Source organism: Garra rufa, unplaced genomic scaffold (assembly GCF_049309525.1).
Source record: "Garra rufa unplaced genomic scaffold, GarRuf1.0 hap1_unplaced_001, whole genome shotgun sequence".
Taxonomy (NCBI): Eukaryota; Metazoa; Chordata; class Actinopteri; order Cypriniformes; family Cyprinidae; genus Garra; species Garra rufa.
In genome coordinates this window covers 17,188,569-17,203,839 of record NW_027394276.1, presented here as the reverse complement: position 1 = coordinate 17,203,839, position 15,271 = coordinate 17,188,569, and the positions used below count along the sequence as shown (strand labels likewise).

The window sequence follows — 15,271 nt, the reverse complement described above, 5'->3', positions numbered from 1 at the left end:
ATGAAGCCTGATTTACTTGAAGGAGCTCCAACCTTTGCATACCCGACCAACCCCCGTTCCCTGCCGAATCTTTTCAGAAACTCATTAGTCCGTCTATATTCGTCAAATGCCTATAAAACTTGTTCACTTTATCTATAGGTTGACGAAGTTTAGCAGTGGGCAATATACTCGTAAATGCGGTGTTAATTCCAAACGTTCTCCCTCCTTTCCGAGCATTGGTGGTTCAGTGGTAGAATTCTAGCAGTGGGCGATATGATCCACGTAAATGCGATGTTACTGCCACATGATTTCCCATCTTTTTTTTCATGTTCCCATTATGAAAAGTAAAAAAAAATAGTAATAATAGTAAAGTGGTCCAAATGAGGACCCCCTGTAATGTGTAGCATTCAAGATATTGGGAGACTCAATAAGATCAAGGCAGGTTGATTTGTTTTTTTTCATGGAGTAGTGGCTCCTTATGCTGATGTCGGTGAAGTCAAGTCGACTGGGGGCGAAGCACAGCGGGTGCAGCTCCTCGTTAGTATAGTGGACAGTATCTCCGCCTGTCACGCGGAAGACCGGGGTTCGATTCCCCGACGGGGAGACCCAGCTCTTTGCTGCTGCTGAACGACTCATCCAAAAGATTTTGGTGCTGACAGAGTTCACAGAAGGAGTTCTGCTTCAACGTCAGCCAGAGCCAAAACAAATGCGTTGGCCGGGAATCGAACCCGGGTCAACTGCTTGGAAGGCAGCTATGCTCACCACTATACCACCAACGCAAGTTCCCGACTCCAGCTTTTAGCCATCTGAAAAGAATGCTTGAAATGCACAAGTCACTGATAGGGCAAAAGGAGCTGAAGCCATCTTTGTTTGTATCCCGTCATGTACGAGAGAGTGCTGTCTTTCCATGCGGGCTAAAGAAATCTGGAGCTGCGACGCAGAAAGCGCAAAGGCCGCAAGTACAGAACGTGGTGAGGCGCGCTTCGTTCCACCGCCCATTGGCTGGTGGCCAGTTTTACTCTTGACACTCCAATACAGCTCTGTTGTGAGCAGAAAAGAATGCTGGAAGTACATAAGTCACTGACAGGGCCAAAGTAGCTGAAGCCCAAGGTTTGGATCCCATCATGTCATGAGAGTGCTGTCTTTCCATGCTGGCTGAAAAAAAAAGTGAAGTTGCGACACAGGAAGCGCAAAGGCTGCAAACACGGTCCACGAGAAAGCACGCTTTGCTCCAATGCACATTGGTGTGTGGTCAGATTCAGTCTGCTATTGAAACTGCAGTGCAGCTCTGCTGTGAGCAGAGCACCCAAAAATACAGGTCACTCGGAAAGGTTCCCCTCCACGGAAATCTTTAGTAAAAGGCGAAAGATTTATGCGTCTTTGAAGAGAAACTCGAGTTGTGTGCCCATGCGCTTGAGCATGTGCGCTCCCTGTGGTAAACCACTATACTCACAAAGGGTAATCTAGGGTGCCGATAAGATTTTCATCTCCCCCTCACTCCAAATGGGAGGAGTAAAAGTTAAAAAGTCTCTTCCATCATCCATTCTCGCCTGCCACACAGGAGGCCTGGCTCTGATTCCCGGGCAAATGCAGGAACAGAGTTCTTTCAAGTAAGGGGTGTGTGTTTGCATGTGTGTGGGATTCTTTAAAATGAGCCTTGAAGGCCAAGCCTGATTTGCTAGAAGGAGCTCCAAACTTTGCATATTGACCCAACCCCCCTTTACCTGGATTTGACGTGTAACAGTTACGCACCATTACTAAATCCAGGGCAATGTGAAGGCCAAAAGTCTCCCAGCCGAGCATTGGTGGTTCAGTGGTAGATTTCTCGCCTGCCACGCGGGAGACCCGGGTCCGATTCCCGGCCAATGCAGGAACGGAGTGCTTTTAATTAAGTTGTGTGTGTGCTTGCATGTGTGTAAGGTTCTTTAAAATGAAGCCTGATTTACTTGAAGGAGCTCCAACCTTTGCATACCCGACCAACCCCCGTTCCCTGCCGAATCTTTTCAGAAACTCATTAGTCCGTCTATATTCGTCAAATGCCTATAAAACTTGTTCACTTTATCTATAGGTTGACGAAGTTTAGCAGTGGGCAATATACTCGTAAATGCGGTGTTAATTCCAAACGTTCTCCCTCCTTTCCGAGCATTGGTGGTTCAGTGGTAGAATTCTAGCAGTGGGCGATATGATCCACGTAAATGCGATGTTACTGCCACATGATTTCCCATCCTTTTTTTCATGTTCCCATTATGAAAAGTAAAAAAAATATAGTAATAATAGTAAAGTGGTCCAAATGAGGACCCCCTGTAATGTGTAGCATTCAAGATATTGGGAGACTCAATAAGATCAAGGTAGGTTGATTTGTTTTTTTCATGGAGTAGTGGCTCCTTATGCTGATGTCGGTGAAGTCAAGTCGGCTGGGGGCGAAGCACGGCGGGTACAGCTCCTCGTTAGTATAGTGGACAGTATCTCCGCCTGTCACGCGGAAGACCGGGGTTCGATTCCCCGACGGGGAGACCCAGCTCTTTGCTGCTGCTGAACGACTCATCCAAAAGATTTTGGTGCTGACAGAGGTCACAGAAGGAGTTCTGCTTCAACGTCAGCCAGAGCCAAAACAAATGCGTTGGCCGGGAATCGAACCCGGGTCAACTGCTTGGAAGGCAGCTATGCTCACCACTATACCACCAACGCAAGTTCCCGACTCCAGCTTTTAGCCATCTGAAAAGAATGCTTGAAATGCACAAGTCACTGATAGGGCAAAAGGAGCTGAAGCCATCTTTGTTTGTATCCCGTCATGTACGAGAGAGTGCTGTCTTTCCATGCGGGCTAAAGAAATCTGGAGCTGCGACGCAGAAAGCGCAAAGGCCGCAAGTACAGAACGTGGTGAGGCGCGCTTCGTTCCACCGCCCATTGGCTGGTGGCCAGTTTTACTCTTGACACTCCAATACAGCTCTGTTGTGAGCAGAAAAGAATGCTGGAAGTACATAAGTCACTGACAGGGCCAAAGTAGCTGAAGCCCAAGGTTTGGATCCCATCATGTCATGAGAGTGCTGTCTTTCCATGCTGGCTGAAAAAAAATGTGAAGTTGCGACACAGGAAGCGCAAAGGCTGCAAACACGGTCCACGAGAAAGCACGCTTTGCTCCAATGCACATTGGTGTGTGGTCAGATTTAGTCTGCTATTGAAACTGCAGTGCAGCTCTGCTGTGAGCAGAGCACCCAAAAATACAGGTCACTCGGAAAGGTTCCCCTCCACGGAAATCTTTAGTAAAAGGCGAAAGATTTATGCGTCTATGAAGAGAAACTCGAGTTGTGTGCCCATGCGCTTGAGCATGTGCGCTCCCTGTGGTAAACCACTATACTCACAAAGGGTAATCTAGGGTGCCGATAAGATTTTCATCTCCCCCTCACTCCAAATGGGAGGAGTAAAAGTTAAAAAGTCTCTTCCATCATCCATTCTCGCCTGCCACACAGGAGGCCTGGCTCTGATTCCCGGGCAAATGCAGGAACAGAGTTCTTTCAAGTAATGGGTGTGTGTTTGCATGTGTGTGGGATTCTTTAAAATGAGCCTTGAAGGCCAAGCCTGATTTGCTAGAAGGAGCTCCAAACTTTGCATATTGACCCAACCCCCCTTTACCTGGATTTGACGTGTAACAGTTACGCACCATTACTAAATCCAGGGCAATGTGAAGGCCGAAAGTCTCCCAGCCGAGCATTGGTGGTTCAGTGGTAGAATTCTCGCCTGCCACGCGGGAGACCCGGGTCCGATTCCCGGCCAATGCAGGAACGGAGTGCTTTTAATTAAGTTGTGTGTGTGCTTGCATGTGTGTAAGGTTCTTTAAAATGAAGCCTGATTTACTTGAAGGAGCTCCAACCTTTGCATACCGACCAACCCCCGTTCCCTGCCGAATCTTTTCAGAAACTCATTAGTCCGTCTATATTCGTCAAATGCCTATAAAACTTGTTCACTTTATCTATAGGTTGACGAAGTTTAGCAGTGGGCAATATACTCGTAAATGCGGTGTTAATTCCAAACGTTCTCCCTCCTTTCCGAGCATTGGTGGTTCAGTGGTAGAATTCTAGCAGTGGGCGATATGATCCACGTAAATGCGATGTTACTGCCACATGATTTCCCATCTTTTTTTTCATGTTCCCATTATGAAAAGTAAAAAAAAATAGTAATAATAGTAAAGTGGTCCAAATGAGGACCCCCTGTAATGTGTAGCATTCAAGATATTGGGAGACTCAATAAGATCAAGGCAGGTTGATTTGTTTTTTTTCATGGAGTAGTGGCTCCTTATGCTGATGTCGGTGAAGTCAAGTCGACTGGGGGCGAAGCACAGCGGGTACAGCTCCTCGTTAGTATAGTGGACAGTACCTCCGCCTGTCACGCGGAAGACCGGGGTTCGATTCCCCGACGGGGAGACCCAGCTCTTTGCTGCTGCTGAACGACTCATCCAAAAGATTTTGGTGCTGACAGAGGTCACAGAAGGAGTTCTGCTTCAACGTCAGCCAGAGCCAAAACAAATGCGTTGGCCGGGAATCGAACCCGGGTCAACTGCTTGGAAGGCAGCTATGCTCACCACTATACCACCAACGAAAGTTCCCGACTCCAGCTTTTAGCCATCTGAAAAGAATGCTTGAAATGCACAAGTCACTGATAGGGCAAAAGGAGCTGAAGCCATCTTTGTTTGTATCCCGTCATGTACGAGAGAGTGCTGTCTTTCCATGCGGGCTAAAGAAATCTGGAGCTGCGACGCAGAAAGCGCAAAGGCCGCAAGTACAGAACGTGGTGAGGCGCACTTCGTTCCACCGCCCATTGGCTGGTGGCCAGTTTTACTCTTGACACTCCAATACAGCTCTGTTGTGAGCAGAAAAGAATGCTGGAAGTACATAAGTCACTGACAGGGCCAAAGTAGCTGAAGCCCAAGGTTTGGATCCCATCATGTCATGAGAGTGCTGTCTTTCCATGCTGGCTGAAAAAAAATGTGAAGTTGCGACACAGGAAGCGCAAAGGCTGCAAACACGGTCCACGAGAAAGCACGCTTTGCTCCAATGCACATTGGTGTGTGGTCAGATTTAGTCTGCTATTGAAACTGCAGTGCAGCTCTGCTGTGAGCAGAGCACCCAAAAATACAGGTCACTCGGAAAGGTTCCCCTCCACGGAAATCTTTAGTAAAAGGCAAAAGATTTCTGCGTCTTTGAAGAGAAACTCGAGTTGTGTGCCCATGCTCTTGAGCATGTGCGCTCCATGTGGTAAACCACTATACTCACAAAGGGTAATCTAGGGTGCCGATAAGATTTTCATCTCCCCCTCACTCCAAATGGGAGGAGTAAAAGTTAAAAAGTCTCTTCCATCATCCATTCTCGCCTGCCACACAGGAGGCCTGGCTCTGATTCCCGGGCAAATGCAGGAACAGAGTTCTTTCAAGTAAGGGGTGTGTGTTTGCATGTGTGTGGGATTCTTTAAAATGAGCCTTGAAGGCCAAGCCTGATTTGCTAGAAGGAGCTCCAAACTTTGCATATTGACTCAACCCCCCTTTACCTGGATTTGACGTGTAACAGTTACGCACCATTACTAAATCCATGGCAATGTGAAGGCCGAAAGTCTCCCAGCCGAGCATTGGTGGTTCAGTGGTAGAATTCTCGCCTGCCACGCGGGAGACCCGGCTCCGATTCCCGGCCAATGCAGGAACGGAGTGCTTTTAATTAAGTTGTGTTTGTGCTTGCATGTGTGTAAGGTTCTTTAAAATGAAGCCTGATTTACTTGAAGGAGCTCCAACCTTTGCATACCGACCAACCCCCGTTCCCTGCCGAATCTTTTCAGAAACTCATTAGTCCGTCTATATTCGTCAAATGCCTATAAAACTTGTTCACTTTATCTATAGGTTGACGAAGTTTAGCAGTGGGCAATATACTCGTAAATGCGGTGTTAATTCCAAACGTTCTCCCTCCTTTCCGAGCATTGGTGGTTCAGTGGTAGAATTCTAGCAGTGGGCGATATGATCCACGTAAATGCGATGTTACTGCCACATGATTTCCCATCTTTTTTTTCATGTTCCCATTATGAAAAGTAAAAAAAAATAGTAATAATAGTAAAGTGGTCCAAATGAGGACCCCCTGTAATGTGTAGCATTCAAGATATTGGGAGACTCAATAAGATCAAGGCAGGTTGATTTGTTTTTTTTTCATGGAGTAGTGGCTCCTTATGCTGATGTCGGTGAAGTCAAGTCGACTGGGGGCGAAGCACAGCGGCTACAGCTCCTCGTTAGTATAGTGGACAGTATCTCCGCCTGTCACGCGGAAGACCGGGGTTCGATTCCCCGACGGGGAGACCCAGCTCTTTGCTGCTGCTGAACGACTCATCCAAAAGATTTTGGTGCTGACAGAGGTCACAGAAGGAGTTCTGCTTCAACGTCAGCCAGAGCCAAAACAAATGCGTTGGCCGGGAATCGAACCCGGGTCAACTGCTTGGAAGGCAGCTATGCTCACCACTATACCACCAACGCAAGTTCCCGACTCCAGCTTTTAGCCATCTGAAAAGAATGCTTGAAATGCACAAGTCACTGATAGGGCAAAAGGAGCTGAAGCCATCTTTGTTTGTATCCCGTCATGTACGAGAGAGTGCTGTCTTTCCATGCGGGCTAAAGAAATCTGGAGCTGCGACGCAGAAAGCGCAAAGGCCGCAAGTACAGAACGTGGTGAGGCGCGCTTCGTTCCACCGCCCATTGGCTGGTGGCCAGTTTTACTCTTGACACTCCAATACAGCTCTGTTGTGAGCAGAAAAGAATGCTGGAAGTACATAAGTCACTGACAGGGCCAAAGTAGCTGAAGCCCAAGGTTTGGATCCCATCATGTCATGAGAGTGCTGTCTTTCCATGCTGGCTGAAAAAAAATGTGAAGTTGCGACACAGGAAGCGCAAAGGCTGCAAACACGGTCCACGAGAAAGCACGCTTTGCTCCAATGCACATTGGTGTGTGGTCAGATTTAGTCTGCTATTGAAACTGCAGTGCAGCTCTGCTGTGAGCAGAGCACCCAAAAATACAGGTCACTCGGAAAGGTTCCCCTCCACGGAAATCTTTAGTAAAAGGCAAAAGATTTCTGCGTCTTTGAAGAGAAACTCGAGTTGTGTGCCCATGCTCTTGAGCATGTGCGCTCCATGTGGTAAACCACTATACTCACAAAGGGTAATCTAGGGTGCCGATAAGATTTTCATCTCCCCCTCACTCCAAATGGGAGGAGTAAAAGTTAAAAAGTCTCTTCCATCATCCATTCTCGCCTGCCACACAGGAGGCCTGGCTCTGATTCCCGGGCAAATGCAGGAACAGAGTTCTTTCAAGTAAGGGGTGTGTGTTTGCATGTGTGTGGGATTCTTTAAAATGAGCCTTGAAGGCCAAGCCTGATTTGCTAGAAGGAGCTCCAAACTTTGCATATTGACTCAACCCCCCTTTACCTGGATTTGACGTGTAACAGTTACGCACCATTACTAAATCCAGGGCAATGTGAAGGCCGAAAGTCTCCCAGCCGAGCATTGGTGGTTCAGTGGTAGAATTCTCGCCTGCCACGCGGGAGACCCGGCTCCGATTCCCGGCCAATGCAGGAACGGAGTGCTTTTAATTAAGTTGTGTTTGTGCTTGCATGTGTGTAAGGTTCTTTAAAATGAAGCCTGATTTACTTGAAGGAGCTCCAAGCTTTGCATACCGACCAACCCCCGTTCCCTGCCGAATCTTTTCAGAAACTCATTAGTCCGTCTATATTCGTCAAATGCCTATAAAACTTGTTCACTTTATCTATAGGTTGACGAAGTTTAGCAGTGGGCAATATACTCGTAAATGCGGTGTTAATTCCAAACGTTCTCCCTCCTTTCCGAGCATTGGTGGTTCAGTGGTAGAATTCTAGCAGTGGGCGATATGATCCACGTAAATGCGATGTTACTGCCACATGATTTCCCATCTTTTTTTTCATGTTCCCATTATGAAAAGTAAAAAAAAATAGTAATAATAGTAAAGTGGTCCAAATGAGGACCCCCTGTAATGTGTAGCATTCAAGATATTGGGAGACTCAATAAGATCAAGGCAGGTTGATTTGTTTTTTTCATGGAGCAGTGGCTCCTTATGCTGATGTCGGTGAAGTCAAGTCGGCTGGGGGCGAAGCACAGCGGGTACAGCTCCTCGTTAGTATAGTGGACAGTATCTCCGCCTGTCACGCGGAAGACCGGGGTTCGATTCCCCGACGGGGAGACCCAGCTCTTTGCTGCTGCTGAACGACTCATCCAAAAGATTTTGGTGATGACAGAGGTCACAGAAGGAGTTCTGCTTCAACGTCAGCCAGAGCCAAAACAAATGCGTTGGCTGGGAATCGAACCCGGGTCAACTGCTTGGAAGGCAGCTATGCTCACCACTATACCACCAACGCAAGTTCCCGACTCCAGCTTTTAGCCATCTGAAAAGAATGCTTGAAATGCACAAGTCACTGATAGGGCAAAAGGAGCTGAAGCCATCTTTGTTTGTATCCCGTCATGTACGAGAGAGTGCTGTCTTTCCATGCGGGCTAAAGAAATCTGGAGCTGCGACGCAGAAAGCGCAAAGGCCGCAAGTACAGAACGTGGTGAGGCGCGCTTCGTTCCACCGCCCATTGGCTGGTGGCCAGTTTTACTCTTGACACTCCAATACAGCTCTGTTGTGAGCAGAAAAGAATGCTGGAAGTACATAAGTCACTGACAGGGCCAAAGTAGCTGAAGCCCAAGGTTTGGATCCCATCATGTCATGAGAGTGCTGTCTTTCCATGCTGGCTGAAAAAAAATGTGAAGTTGCGACACAGGAAGCGCAAAGGCTGCAAACACGGTCCACGAGAAAGCACGCTTTGCTCCAATGCACATTGGTGTGTGGTCAGATTTAGTCTGCTATTGAAACTGCAGTGCAGCTCTGCTGTGAGCAGAGCACCCAAAAATACAGGTCACTCGGAAAGGTTCCCCTCCACGGAAATCTTTAGTAAAAGGCAAAAGATTTCTGCGTCTTTGAAGAGAAACTCGAGTTGTGTGCCCATGCTCTTGAGCATGTGCGCTCCATGTGGTAAACCACTATACTCACAAAGGGTAATCTAGGGTGCCGATAAGATTTTCATCTCCCCCTCACTCCAAATGGGAGGAGTAAAAGTTAAAAAGTCTCTTCCATCATCCATTCTCGCCTGCCACACAGGAGGCCTGGCTCTGATTCCCGGGCAAATGCAGGAACAGAGTTCTTTCAAGTAAGGGGTGTGTGTTTGCATGTGTGTGGGATTCTTTAAAATGAGCCTTGAAGGCCAAGCCTGATTTGCTAGAAGGAGCTCCAAACTTTGCATATTGACTCAACCCCCCTTTACCTGGATTTGACGTGTAACAGTTACGCACCATTACTAAATCCAGGGCAATGTGAAGGCCGAAAGTCTCCCAGCCGAGCATTGGTGGTTCAGTGGTAGAATTCTCGCCTGCCACGCGGGAGACCCGGCTCCGATTCCCGGCCAATGCAGGAACGGAGTGCTTTTAATTAAGTTGTGTTTGTGCTTGCATGTGTGTAAGGTTCTTTAAAATGAAGCCTGATTTACTTGAAGGAGCTCCAAGCTTTGCATACCGACCAACCCCCGTTCCCTGCCGAATCTTTTCAGAAACTCATTAGTCCGTCTATATTCGTCAAATGCCTATAAAACTTGTTCACTTTATCTATAGGTTGACGAAGTTTAGCAGTGGGCAATATACTCGTAAATGCGGTGTTAATTCCAAACGTTCTCCCTCCTTTCCGAGCATTGGTGGTTCAGTGGTAGAATTCTAGCAGTGGGCGATATGATCCACGTAAATGCGATGTTACTGCCACATGATTTCCCATCTTTTTTTTCATGTTCCCATTATGAAAAGTAAAAAAAAATAGTAATAATAGTAAAGTGGTCCAAATGAGGACCCCCTGTAATGTGTAGCATTCAAGATATTGGGAGACTCAATAAGATCAAGGCAGGTTGATTTGTTTTTTTCATGGAGCAGTGGCTCCTTATGCTGATGTCGGTGAAGTCAAGTCGGCTGGGGGCGAAGCACAGCGGGTACAGCTCCTCGTTAGTATAGTGGACAGTATCTCCGCCTGTCACGCGGAAGACCGGGGTTCGATTCCCCGACGGGGAGATCCAGCTCTTTGCTGCTGCTGAACGACTCATCCAAAAGATTTTGGTGATGACAGAGGTCACAGAAGGAGTTCTGCTTCAACGTCAGCCAGAGCCAAAACAAATGCGTTGGCTGGGAATCGAACCCGGGTCAACTGCTTGGAAGGCAGCTATGCTCACCACTATACCACCAACGCAAGTTCCCGACTCCAGCTTTTAGCCATCTGAAAAGAATGCTTGAAATGCACAAGTCACTGATAGGGCAAAAGGAGCTGAAGCCATCTTTGTTTGTATCCCGTCATGTACGAGAGAGTGCTGTCTTTCCATGCAGGCTAAAGAAATCTGGAGCTGCGACGCAGAAAGCTCAAAGGCCGCAAGTACAGAACGTGGTGAGGCGCGCTTCGTTCCACCGCCCATTGGCTGGTGGCCAGTTTTACTCTTGACACTCCAATACAGCTCTGTTGTGAGCAGAAAAGAATGCTGGAAGTACATAAGTCACTGACAGGGCCAAAGTAGCTGAAGCCCAAGGTTTGGATCCCATCATGTCATGAGAGTGCTGTCTTTCCATGCTGGCTGAAAAAAAATGTGAAGTTGCGACACAGGAAGCGCAAAGGCTGCAAACACGGTCCACGAGAAAGCACGCTTTGCTCCAATGCACATTGGTGTGTGGTCAGATTTAGTCTGCTATTGAAACTGCAGTGCAGCTCTGCTGTGAGCAGAGCACCCAAAAATACAGGTCACTCGGAAAGGTTCCCCTCCACGGAAATCTTTAGTAAAAGGCGAAAGATTTATGCGTCTTTGAAGAGAAACTCGAGTTGTGTGCCCATGCTCTTGAGCATGTGCGCTCCGTGTGGTAAACCACTATACTCACAAAGGGTAATCTAGGGTGCCGATAAGATTTTCATCTCCCCCTCACTCCAAATGGGAGGAGTAAAAGTTAAAAAGTCTCTTCCATCATCCATTCTCGCCTGCCACACAGGAGGCCTGGCTCTGATTCCCGGGCAAATGCAGGAACAGAGTTCTTTCAAGTAAGGGGTGTGTGTTTGCATGTGTGTGGGATTCTTTAAAATGAGCCTTGAAGGCCAAGCCTGATTTGCTAGAAGGAGCTCCAAACTTTGCATATTGACCCAACCCCCCTTTACCTGGATTTGACGTGTAACAGTTACGCACCATTACTAAATCCAGGGCAATGTGAAGGCCGAAAGTCTCCCAGCCGAGCATTGGTGGTTCAGTGGTAGAATTCTCGCCTGCCACGCGGGAGACCCGGGTCCGATTCCCGGCCAATGCAGGAACGGAGTGCTTTTAATTAAGTTGTGTGTGTGCTTGCATGTGTGTAAGGTTCTTTAAAATGAAGCCTGATTTACTTGAAGGAGCTCCAACCTTTGCATACCCGACCAACCCCCGTTCCCTGCCGAATCTTTTCAGAAACTCATTAGTCCGTCTATATTCGTCAAATGCCTATAAAACTTGTTCACTTTATCTATAGGTTGACGAAGTTTAGCAGTGGGCAATATACTCGTAAATGCGGTGTTAATTCCAAACGTTCTCCCTCCTTTCCGAGCATTGGTGGTTCAGTGGTAGAATTCTAGCAGTGGGCGATATGATCCACGTAAATGCGATGTTACTGCCACATGATTTCCCATCCTTTTTTTCATGTTCCCATTATGAAAAGTAAAAAAAATATAGTAATAATAGTAAAGTGGTCCAAATGAGGACCCCCTGTAATGTGTAGCATTCAAGATATTGGGAGACTCAATAAGATCAAGGTAGGTTGATTTGTTTTTTTTCATGGAGTAGTGGCTCCTTATGCTGATGTCGGTGAAGTCAAGTCGGCTGGGGGCGAAGCACGGCGGGTACAGCTCCTCGTTAGTATAGTGGACAGTATCTCCGCCTGTCACGCGGAAGACCGGTGTTCGATTCCCCGACGGGGAGACCCAGCTCTTTGCTGCTGCTGAACGACTCATCCAAAAGATTTTGGTGCTGACAGAGGTCACAGAAGGAGTTCTGCTTCAACGTCAGCCAGAGCCAAAACAAATGCGTTGGCCGGGAATCGAACCCGGGTCAACTGCTTGGAAGGCAGCTATGCTCACCACTATACCACCAACGCAAGTTCCCGACTCCAGCTTTTAGCCATCTGAAAAGAATGCTTGAAATGCACAAGTCACTGATAGGGCAAAAGGAGCTGAAGCCATCTTTGTTTGTATCCCGTCATGTACGAGAGAGTGCTGTCTTTCCATGCGGGCTAAAGAAATCTGGAGCTGCGACGCAGAAAGCGCAAAGGCCGCAAGTACAGAACGTGGTGAGGCGCGCTTCGTTCCACCGCCCATTGGCTGGTGGCCAGTTTTACTCTTGACACTCCAATACAGCTCTGTTGTGAGCAGAAAAGAATGCTGGAAGTACATAAGTCACTGACAGGGCCAAAGTAGCTGAAGCCCAAGGTTTGGATCCCATCATGTCATGAGAGTGCTGTCTTTCCATGCTGGCTGAAAAAAAATGTGAAGTTGCGACACAGGAAGCGCAAAGGCTGCAAACACGGTCCACGAGAAAGCACGCTTTGCTCCAATGCACATTGGTGTGTGGTCAGATTTAGTCTGCTATTGAAACTGCAGTGCAGCTCTGCTGTGAGCAGAGCACCCAAAAATACAGGTCACTCGGAAAGGTTCCCCTCCACGGAAATCTTTAGTAAAAGGCGAAAGATTTATGCGTCTATGAAGAGAAACTCGAGTTGTGTGCCCATGCGCTTGAGCATGTGCGCTCCCTGTGGTAAACCACTATACTCACAAAGGGTAATCTAGGGTGCCGATAAGATTTTCATCTCCCCCTCACTCCAAATGGGAGGAGTAAAAGTTAAAAAGTCTCTTCCATCATCCATTCTCGCCTGCCACACAGGAGGCCTGGCTCTGATTCCCGGGCAAATGCAGGAACAGAGTTCTTTCAAGTAATGGGTGTGTGTTTGCATGTGTGTGGGATTCTTTAAAATGAGCCTTGAAGGCCAAGCCTGATTTGCTAGAAGGAGCTCCAAACTTTGCATATTGACCCAACCCCCCTTTACCTGGATTTGACGTGTAACAGTTACGCACCATTACTAAATCCAGGGCAATGTGAAGGCCGAAAGTCTCCCAGCCGAGCATTGGTGGTTCAGTGGTAGAATTCTCGCCTGCCACGCGGGAGACCCGGGTCCGATTCCCGGCCAATGCAGGAACGGAGTGCTTTTAATTAAGTTGTGTGTGTGCTTGCATGTGTGTAAGGTTCTTTAAAATGAAGCCTGATTTACTTGAAGGAGCTCCAACCTTTGCATACCGACCAACCCCCGTTCCCTGCCGAATCTTTTCAGAAACTCATTAGTCCGTCTATATTCGTCAAATGCCTATAAAACTTGTTCACTTTATCTATAGGTTGACGAAGTTTAGCAGTGGGCAATATACTCGTAAATGCGGTGTTAATTCCAAACGTTCTCCCTCCTTTCCGAGCATTGGTGGTTCAGTGGTAGAATTCTAGCAGTGGGCGATATGATCCACGTAAATGCGATGTTACTGCCACATGATTTCCCATCTTTTTTTTCATGTTCCCATTATGAAAAGTAAAAAAAAATAGTAATAATAGTAAAGTGGTCCAAATGAGGACCCCCTGTAATGTGTAGCATTCAAGATATTGGGAGACTCAATAAGATCAAGGCAGGTTGATTTGTTTTTTTTCATGGAGTAGTGGCTCCTTATGCTGATGTCGGTGAAGTCAAGTCGACTGGGGGCGAAGCACAGCGGGTGCAGCTCCTCGTTAGTATAGTGGACAGTATCTCCGCCTGTCACGCGGAAGACCGGGGTTCGATTCCCCGACGGGGAGACCCAGCTCTTTGCTGCTGCTGAACGACTCATCCAAAAGATTTTGGTGCTGACAGAGGTCACAGAAGGAGTTCTGCTTCAACGTCAGCCAGAGCCAAAACAAATGCGTTGGCCGGGAATCGAACCCGGGTCAACTGCTTGGAAGGCAGCTATGCTCACCACTATACCACCAACGCAAGTTCCCGACTCCAGCTTTTAGCCATCTGAAAAGAATGCTTGAAATGCACAAGTCACTGATAGGGCAAAAGGAGCTGAAGCCATCTTTGTTTGTATCCCGTCATGTACGAGAGAGTGCTGTCTTTCCATGCGGGCTAAAGAAATCTGGAGCTGCGACGCAGAAAGCGCAAAGGCCGCAAGTACAGAACGTGGTGAGGCGCGCTTCGTTCCACCGCCCATTGGCTGGTGGCCAGTTTTACTCTTGACACTCCAATACAGCTCTGTTGTGAGCAGAAAAGAATGCTGGAAGTACATAAGTCACTGACAGGGCCAAAGTAGCTGAAGCCCAAGGTTTGGATCCCATCATGTCATGAGAGTGCTGTCTTTCCATGCTGGCTGAAAAAAAAAGTGAAGTTGCGACACAGGAAGCGCAAAGGCTGCAAACACGGTCCACGAGAAAGCACGCTTTGCTCCAATGCACATTGGTGTGTGGTCAGATTTAGTCTGCTATTGAAACTGCAGTGCAGCTCTGCTGTGAGCAGAGCACCCAAAAATACAGGTCACTCGGAAAGGTTCCCCTCCACGGAAATCTTTAGTAAAAGGCGAAAGATTTATGCGTCTTTGAAGAGAAACTCGAGTTGTGTGCCCATGCGCTTGAGCATGTGCGCTCCCTGTGGTAAACCACTATACTCACAAAGGGTAATCTAGGGTGCCGATAAGATTTTCATCTCCCCCTCACTCCAAATGGGAGGAGTAAAAGTTAAAAAGTCTCTTCCATCATCCATTCTCGCCTGCCACACAGGAGGCCTGGCTCTGATTCCCGGGCAAATGCAGGAACAGAGTTCTTTCAAGTAAGGGGTGTGTGTTTGCATGTGTGTGGGATTCTTTAAAATGAGCCTTGAAGGCCAAGCCTGATTTGCTAGAAGGAGCTCCAAACTTTGCATATTGACCCAACCCCCCTTTACCTGGATTTGACGTGTAACAGTTACGCACCATTACTAAATCCAGGGCAATGTGAAGGCCAAAAGTCTCCCAGCCGAGCATTGGTGGTTCAGTGGTAGATTTCTCGCCTGCCACGCGGGAGACCCGGGTCCGATTCCCGGCCAATGCAGGAACGGAGTGCTTTTAATTAAGTTGTGTGTGTGCTTGCATGTGTGTAAGGTTCTTTAAAATGA

General features: G+C 47.7%; 18 non-coding genes across 18 annotated transcripts; 10 read left to right on the top strand and 8 right to left on the bottom strand.

Moving 5' to 3' along the window:
* Positions 1 to 511: 511 nt before the first annotated feature.
* Positions 512 to 583, top strand: trnad-guc (transfer RNA aspartic acid (anticodon GUC)). Its single transcript has one exon. It is a non-coding gene; the product is annotated as a tRNA-Asp (tRNA).
* A 680-nt stretch (positions 584 to 1,263) lies between these two features.
* On the bottom strand, positions 1,264 to 1,379 carry LOC141303863 (U5 spliceosomal RNA). Its single transcript, XR_012343831.1, has one exon. It is a non-coding gene; the product is annotated as a U5 spliceosomal RNA (small nuclear RNA).
* Positions 1,380 to 2,420: 1,041 nt separating this feature from the next.
* trnad-guc (transfer RNA aspartic acid (anticodon GUC)) lies at positions 2,421 to 2,492 on the top strand. Its single transcript has one exon. It is a non-coding gene; the product is annotated as a tRNA-Asp (tRNA).
* A 680-nt stretch (positions 2,493 to 3,172) lies between these two features.
* LOC141303838 (U5 spliceosomal RNA) lies at positions 3,173 to 3,288 on the bottom strand. Its single transcript, XR_012343805.1, has one exon. It is a non-coding gene; the product is annotated as a U5 spliceosomal RNA (small nuclear RNA).
* Positions 3,289 to 3,687: 399 nt separating this feature from the next.
* Positions 3,688 to 3,758, top strand: trnag-gcc (transfer RNA glycine (anticodon GCC)). The gene has a single exon. It is a non-coding gene; the product is annotated as a tRNA-Gly (tRNA).
* Positions 3,759 to 4,328: 570 nt separating this feature from the next.
* trnad-guc (transfer RNA aspartic acid (anticodon GUC)) lies at positions 4,329 to 4,400 on the top strand. The gene has a single exon. It is a non-coding gene; the product is annotated as a tRNA-Asp (tRNA).
* Positions 4,401 to 5,080: 680 nt separating this feature from the next.
* LOC141303913 (U5 spliceosomal RNA) lies at positions 5,081 to 5,196 on the bottom strand. The gene has a single exon (XR_012343879.1). It is a non-coding gene; the product is annotated as a U5 spliceosomal RNA (small nuclear RNA).
* Positions 5,197 to 6,237: 1,041 nt separating this feature from the next.
* Positions 6,238 to 6,309, top strand: trnad-guc (transfer RNA aspartic acid (anticodon GUC)). Its single transcript has one exon. It is a non-coding gene; the product is annotated as a tRNA-Asp (tRNA).
* A 680-nt stretch (positions 6,310 to 6,989) lies between these two features.
* On the bottom strand, positions 6,990 to 7,105 carry LOC141303911 (U5 spliceosomal RNA). The gene has a single exon (XR_012343878.1). It is a non-coding gene; the product is annotated as a U5 spliceosomal RNA (small nuclear RNA).
* A 1,039-nt stretch (positions 7,106 to 8,144) lies between these two features.
* Positions 8,145 to 8,216, top strand: trnad-guc (transfer RNA aspartic acid (anticodon GUC)). The gene has a single exon. It is a non-coding gene; the product is annotated as a tRNA-Asp (tRNA).
* Positions 8,217 to 8,896: 680 nt separating this feature from the next.
* LOC141303910 (U5 spliceosomal RNA) lies at positions 8,897 to 9,012 on the bottom strand. The gene has a single exon (XR_012343877.1). It is a non-coding gene; the product is annotated as a U5 spliceosomal RNA (small nuclear RNA).
* Positions 9,013 to 10,051: 1,039 nt separating this feature from the next.
* trnad-guc (transfer RNA aspartic acid (anticodon GUC)) lies at positions 10,052 to 10,123 on the top strand. Its single transcript has one exon. It is a non-coding gene; the product is annotated as a tRNA-Asp (tRNA).
* Positions 10,124 to 10,803: 680 nt separating this feature from the next.
* On the bottom strand, positions 10,804 to 10,919 carry LOC141303862 (U5 spliceosomal RNA). The gene has a single exon (XR_012343830.1). It is a non-coding gene; the product is annotated as a U5 spliceosomal RNA (small nuclear RNA).
* Positions 10,920 to 11,318: 399 nt separating this feature from the next.
* On the top strand, positions 11,319 to 11,389 carry trnag-gcc (transfer RNA glycine (anticodon GCC)). The gene has a single exon. It is a non-coding gene; the product is annotated as a tRNA-Gly (tRNA).
* Positions 11,390 to 12,713: 1,324 nt separating this feature from the next.
* LOC141303837 (U5 spliceosomal RNA) lies at positions 12,714 to 12,829 on the bottom strand. The gene has a single exon (XR_012343804.1). It is a non-coding gene; the product is annotated as a U5 spliceosomal RNA (small nuclear RNA).
* Positions 12,830 to 13,228: 399 nt separating this feature from the next.
* Positions 13,229 to 13,299, top strand: trnag-gcc (transfer RNA glycine (anticodon GCC)). Its single transcript has one exon. It is a non-coding gene; the product is annotated as a tRNA-Gly (tRNA).
* A 570-nt stretch (positions 13,300 to 13,869) lies between these two features.
* trnad-guc (transfer RNA aspartic acid (anticodon GUC)) lies at positions 13,870 to 13,941 on the top strand. The gene has a single exon. It is a non-coding gene; the product is annotated as a tRNA-Asp (tRNA).
* Positions 13,942 to 14,621: 680 nt separating this feature from the next.
* On the bottom strand, positions 14,622 to 14,737 carry LOC141303861 (U5 spliceosomal RNA). The gene has a single exon (XR_012343828.1). It is a non-coding gene; the product is annotated as a U5 spliceosomal RNA (small nuclear RNA).
* Positions 14,738 to 15,271: the final 534 nt, after the last annotated feature.